Raw genomic sequence first — 6,000 nt, forward strand, 5'->3', positions numbered from 1 at the left:
ATATGCTGATTAATGTAACACATAGAATTATAAATGCACTGTACAACTTTCCTTTTTTGGTGTGAAACATCTAAATAGAATTTATCAGAATTCTATTTAAGCCTGTAGCAGTATTATAAATAGCACTATGTATATGTAAAAGCTGTTTGTTTGATATACATCTCTACTATTGATAACAAAAACACATTCTGATTAATCATGCTGGAGAAAAGACTGAATTATCTCCATATTCTCTCTAGCGAAAAATATCACAAAACCTTTGTCATATGTAGAGATGACCAAAAAGTATACAGCATACACTTAAGAGTTTTACATTTCATTGTCTGTAAGTTTTACCTCAAATGAAAAAAAGGCAAGAATTGTTAAAAAAAAAAATTGATCTCCTATTAAGGGCATGCATGCTGAGGCAGATGGCAGGAAGTGTACTGACACCTGCAAATTGTTCCGTGTGATACGCGTCAAAAAATAAGATGAATTGATGGACAGTTGGAGAACTGGCTAGATTGACAGATCTTTGATAAATCAAGTATAGTAAAATGGTAACTGTAGAATTTGGGTGATAGGTATTGGTAGTTATTGTAAAGGTTTTATAACTTTTTCTATACATTTTAAATTTTTCATAATAAATCATTGGGAGAAAAATTAGGCAGCTGAAAAATATAGAGTAAAGGTATTAGACACTTGAAGCGAGTAGTTAACTCATAAAATAATGTTCTATTTTTCTGGGTTTTTGTGATGTTTGTGGTATTTGTCAGCTCTTTCAAATTTATAGTTTGTTATGCTTTCTCATTCTATCAATACATAAATTTTCATTTTCATACCAACATTTCTACTTGTAATTTTGTATTTTACTTTCTTAAAGAGGATCCCTGAATTGTATAAGCTTCAGTGTCCATAAAGCCTGGATCCACCCCTGCCTGGTACATAGCCAACATTCTGAACTCTCTTTCCACATTCTCTTTGGAATCTCCAATCTCCATTGTCCTTAAGATTCCCTTCACCTCCTGGTGTCGCAGTTCCTGTGTCCTGGATCCTGTGTCTTCTTATCTTCTTCATTCTTTGATTCACCTTTATTTTGATGAACCAGATATTCCAGTAGTTTCCAAAGAAATGTTGCATGAGAAATACATTTTGGGGACCTTGCGATTATCAAATTATCTTTATTCTGCTCTGCCACTTGACTGATAGTTTGCCTGAGTATAGAGTTAGAGGTTGGAAATAATTTTCCTCCAGAATTTTGAAGGCAGCTCCTACTTGTCTTCTAACTTTTAATATATCTATTGAGAAATCTAGTCATTCTGATTTCTAATTCTTTATTTATGATCAGTTTTTCTATCTCTGTAAGTCTAAAGGATCTTCTTTTTATCCTTAGAAATTTCGCAATGATATGACTCAATGTGGGTCAATTTCTATTCACTGATGCTGAGCACTCAGATGGCCCTTTCAGTGTGAAAACTCATGTCCTTACAGTCTGCGAAGTTTTAAAGAATTAGTTTTTAAAGATAATGTTCTCTTCTAGTTTTTTTCCTACTATAATTCCTGGGCTAGTCTTCTATTTCGCGTATCTTTTCTCTTATTTCCATCTCTTTGCCTTTCTGCTTTTCTTTTTTTTATGGCCGCACCACACAGCTTTTAGGATCAAAGTTCGCCAACCACGGATTGAACCTGGGTCCCAACAGTGAAAGTGCCAACTCCTAACCACTGAACCGCCGGGGAATTCCCTCTCTCTGATTTTCTTTCTGGGAGATCTCCATTTAATCAATTTTTCTATTTTTTTACTTTATTTTTTAATTGGAAGAAGATTACAATGTTGTATTGGTTATACAGTCACGGTTATACATATATCACCTCCCTCTTGAGCCTCCCTCTCCTCCTTTGATCAGTTTTTATTTCTTCTTTCCATTTTTGATTTCTCGGATTTCAATTTCATTCATTGACTCCTTTAAATAATATCTTATTCTTTTCTGGTTTCAATAGTGTTTCTCTGAAGATATAAATCATAGGTGTGGTTGTGGGTTTGTTTTGTTGTTGTTGGAGTTTTCTTCCCTCCTATATAGCTTCCATTTTATCCAGGTTTCTTCTTTTCTGTTAGTTTTGTTGTGTCTTATGTTAGAGGCTCTAGTCTGTGGTTGTTGGCTCATTTTTATGAGTGGGGGACTGCAAATCTGACAAGATGCTCTGAATGCATGGGTAGGGTATATCAATTGTGGATTTTGCTATAGGATGATCTGCCTGGGACATTTCACTGGAAAATCTCTGATGTCAGTATGTCTAGGCCTTTCCCCTTAGTCTAGTCAGATTTCTCATAGAACACACTTACTCTCTGGCCTGAAATGTAAATGGTCCTATCTTTCCCCACTGTCAAGGGACTAGTGCAATATGGCACCCAGAGTCAGACCTGTAGGGATAGAATTCCCAGCCTCCCAGGTTGAGTCAGTTAAACAAACTCATTGTAGACTAGAAGGGATGGATGTATTCACTTTGTATTTCTAAAAGGGCACTGTTGCTGCTGCTAAGTCGCTTCAGTCGTGTCCGACTCTGCGACCCCATAGACAGCAGCCCACTAGGCTCCTCTGTCTCTGGGATTCTCCAGGCAAGAACACTGGAGTGGGTTGCCATTTCCTTCTCCAGTGCCTGAAAGTGAAAAGCAAAAGTGAAGTCGCTCAGTCGTGCCCGACTCTTAGCGACCCCATGGACTACAGCCTACCAGGTTCCTCCGTCCATGGGATTTTCCAGACGAGTACTGGAGTGGGGTGCCATTGGGCACTAGTATACGTTTAAAAAGTCATACCCAATGATCTAGGGCCTGTAGACACCAATTACTATTGGTATTTTTTTGATCCATTACTTATTGTTACCAATGGAATGTTGAATCCTTCCGTAGTTGAGCTTACACTCACATAATCTATCTGCAAAAACTGTATGAAAGTGAAAGTGAAGTCACTCAGTCATGTCTGACTCTTTGTGACCCTATGGACTGTAGCCCACCAGGCTTCTCTGTCCATGGGATTTACCAGGCAAGAATACTGGAGTGAGTTGCCATTTCCTTCTCCAGGGGCTCTTTCTGACTCAGGGATCAAACTCCGGTCTCCCCCATTGCAGACAGACTCTTCACTGTCTGAGCCACCAAAGAATCCAATGTTATTAATTAGAATACCTGGCTATTCTCTATTATACACCTCACCCTGGCTTAGGAGATTCTTATGTGTTCAGTTAGTCCACAACTAATGTGTGAGGAGTCATGCTGTAGGTTATACTGCTTTGCAATGGAGGGAATAATGCCACATACATCAAGGATTGGTCTTTGACCAGCAGGAGCCATGATTAAAAGAAATAAGATCAGATGAGCTATATTAGCAGAGGAAATTCAATCAGACTCCTCACATGATTTGGATACTAAATTTGTGATTATGATCATATTCAGCATTTCCTGGGCCTCCCTCCTTCTCACTATCCTGCTTGATTCCCACTAGTAAGTTTATAATTTACCTACCATTTGGTTAAAAGGCGTTTTCATTTTTACGTTAATATTTCTGGTGAATTGTGAAATAAGTTCCTGTCCCAGATTACTCAGTGAATTATCATCAGGCTGGTTGCCCACACTGTGTAAAACCCAAAAGACAGAGGGAAATTTCATTTTAGACTCATATGTTTAGTTGTTATGTTTCCCAGTTCATAATTCTTTGCCCACTCTTTTGCAATCCTTAAAGCACTTGTGCTTTATCAAAGCTAAGTTTAAAACTTATTTTGGGATGCCCACGCAGTGTAACTATGACAAGGCAGCCAAATTAATGAAGTAATCAAAAAAACTAAAAAACTCCTTATTTGTATTTACCAGGTTCATTTACAGGTGTCATCACCAGATATAAGGAATCAGGAATATCATATTTCTGCACAACTTCCTTAGTAAGCTCCCTAAGAGTTGATTCCATAATGGCAGCTTTTACTAATTAAGCATTCATTGTTCTGAGAACATACTTTTGGCCTTGATGGGCTGGGCAGCAGGGAAACTTATGTACCTTTCAGCAGTGGGCAGGGTGTTACCTCCAGGCACAGAAGTAGGTAGGGGAAGGCCAACCTCATGGGGCTGTTGAATGTAGCATGTTGGTTGTTAAATACATTGTCAGACCCTTGCCAAGGCAGCATTCATTTTCCCTTGTGGTCACTCTTTTCTTGTGTCAGCTTGCCTGCCTCCCTCATCTTGTCAAAGTATCTCCGGCTTTGTTCCAACAGAATTCCTTACCAGGGATTTAGTGGCATCCACAAGAGGAACCAGGAGCTTAATTTTGTGAGAACTGCCAGTCAGTTGAATCAAGCAGCCAAGCCAATGGTGTAAACGTTTAATCATAGCCCAAGAACTTGAATAACTGAGAGAATGTCCCATTTTTATCTCTAGAGCCCAGGTTCATGTCAATGTCATGGGGACTGCTTTTAATCTTGCACAGAGATAAGACCCCTCATGCTTCTCTCGAAATAGCCCGCACCCCAGGCTAAGTGTAGGATGTTTGCTGCTGAAGGCGGTTTTTTTAAAGGAAGGTGGAAGCCTCAGCTCGAATACAGCGCTTCCTCTGCAGTGATGCCGGGTGTCTGCAGGGGGCGCTCTTGCCCAGGGCTGGCTTCTGCAGCGACGGGAGGAGAGACGAACATTGGTGGGGCTGGGCTTTCCTATCACTGGGGTTCCTCTTCTTTAACAAGGGAGCTTGCGTTTGTCTGAACGTGACCAATTTCCGCTGCACAGCTTGGGACGCAGAAATACTTGAAGTCCAGTTGTTTTGAATTCAATAAGCAGCTGATATAACTGACATTCAAAAGGAGCCTGGGCTTCAGCATCCTCAGGAGGAGAATCCTGAGGCCAATTCTTCCCTCTCGCTCAAGAATCCCCAAAGGCTCCAGCTTCCATCAGCCTCGGAGACCCACCTCCTACACTGATCGCTGAGAGGGACCCAGAGGAAGGGCGGCAAGTACAGCTGTTTATAAGCTTCTTAGGCAGTCTGTGGTTCCGAGCCTATACAAATTCTGATACAGTACCCAAATGTGGGACGTCTGTCCCCAGGGTCCAACATGCCCATTAAAATCTACGCCTGCTGTTTGGTGACAGGGCGCTCTAAGAACAAAAGCCTCTCCCTGGACCAGGGTGAATGTCTCTACAGTCTAGAGCTAGAACCAAACTGCATCTTTAAGGGCCCCTGAATTTTCTCCTGGTGGATGATGCATCACATTTCATCAAAAATCAAGGGAAGACAGAGCTTCAGGCATAGTTGTTTCTGAATCATCCCTGATTAATGTCATAAGTTAATCAAGTAACTTCAATATCTGAATTAGGCTACCTGTTGAAATCCTGCTTTATCAAAAGTGGCACCCTGATGGAGAACCAATATTTCATGACGTCAGTACCAAGGGAATTTCTGGCTTTGCCAAAGAAAAGGTCACCATAAGTAGGTTGTCAGATATAGCAAATAAAAAATATATAGAACACCCAGTCACATTTGACTTTCAGAAAAACAACAGATGATTTTTTTTTGCATAAGTATGTCCTAAAGGCTGTACAGGATGTACTTACACTAAAATAATTTTTTCTCAGATTCAAATATTTAATAGGTGTCCTGTATTTTATCTGGACACCCTAACTGTAAAAAGAAAATTCAAACAATCTAAAAGAACATAGATTCTCAATCTCACTGGGCAGAGATAAATATTAAGGGTTTGGTTATGTCTTTCCATAAACTATTTGTGAATATACTATCTTTGTGTCCAAACCCTGGCTCCTCCAGTTGCTAGCTGGGTGACCTTGAAAGGGTTATCTAATTTCCCTGGATTTTAGTTTCCTTGTCTGTAAAATGGGGATAATAATAGTATTAGTTTCATAGAGTGTCAATGGAGGTTAAATGAGCCTGGCACATAGAAAGCACTGAATGATAGTTAGTAATCACTAATATCATATATCATTCTTAAAACTGCAAATGGAGATATGTTATATGAATTGTTCCATACCTTGCTTTT

This window comes from Capra hircus, chromosome 23, assembly GCF_001704415.2.
Source record: "Capra hircus breed San Clemente chromosome 23, ASM170441v1, whole genome shotgun sequence".
In the NCBI taxonomy this organism is placed as follows: Eukaryota; Metazoa; Chordata; class Mammalia; order Artiodactyla; family Bovidae; genus Capra; species Capra hircus.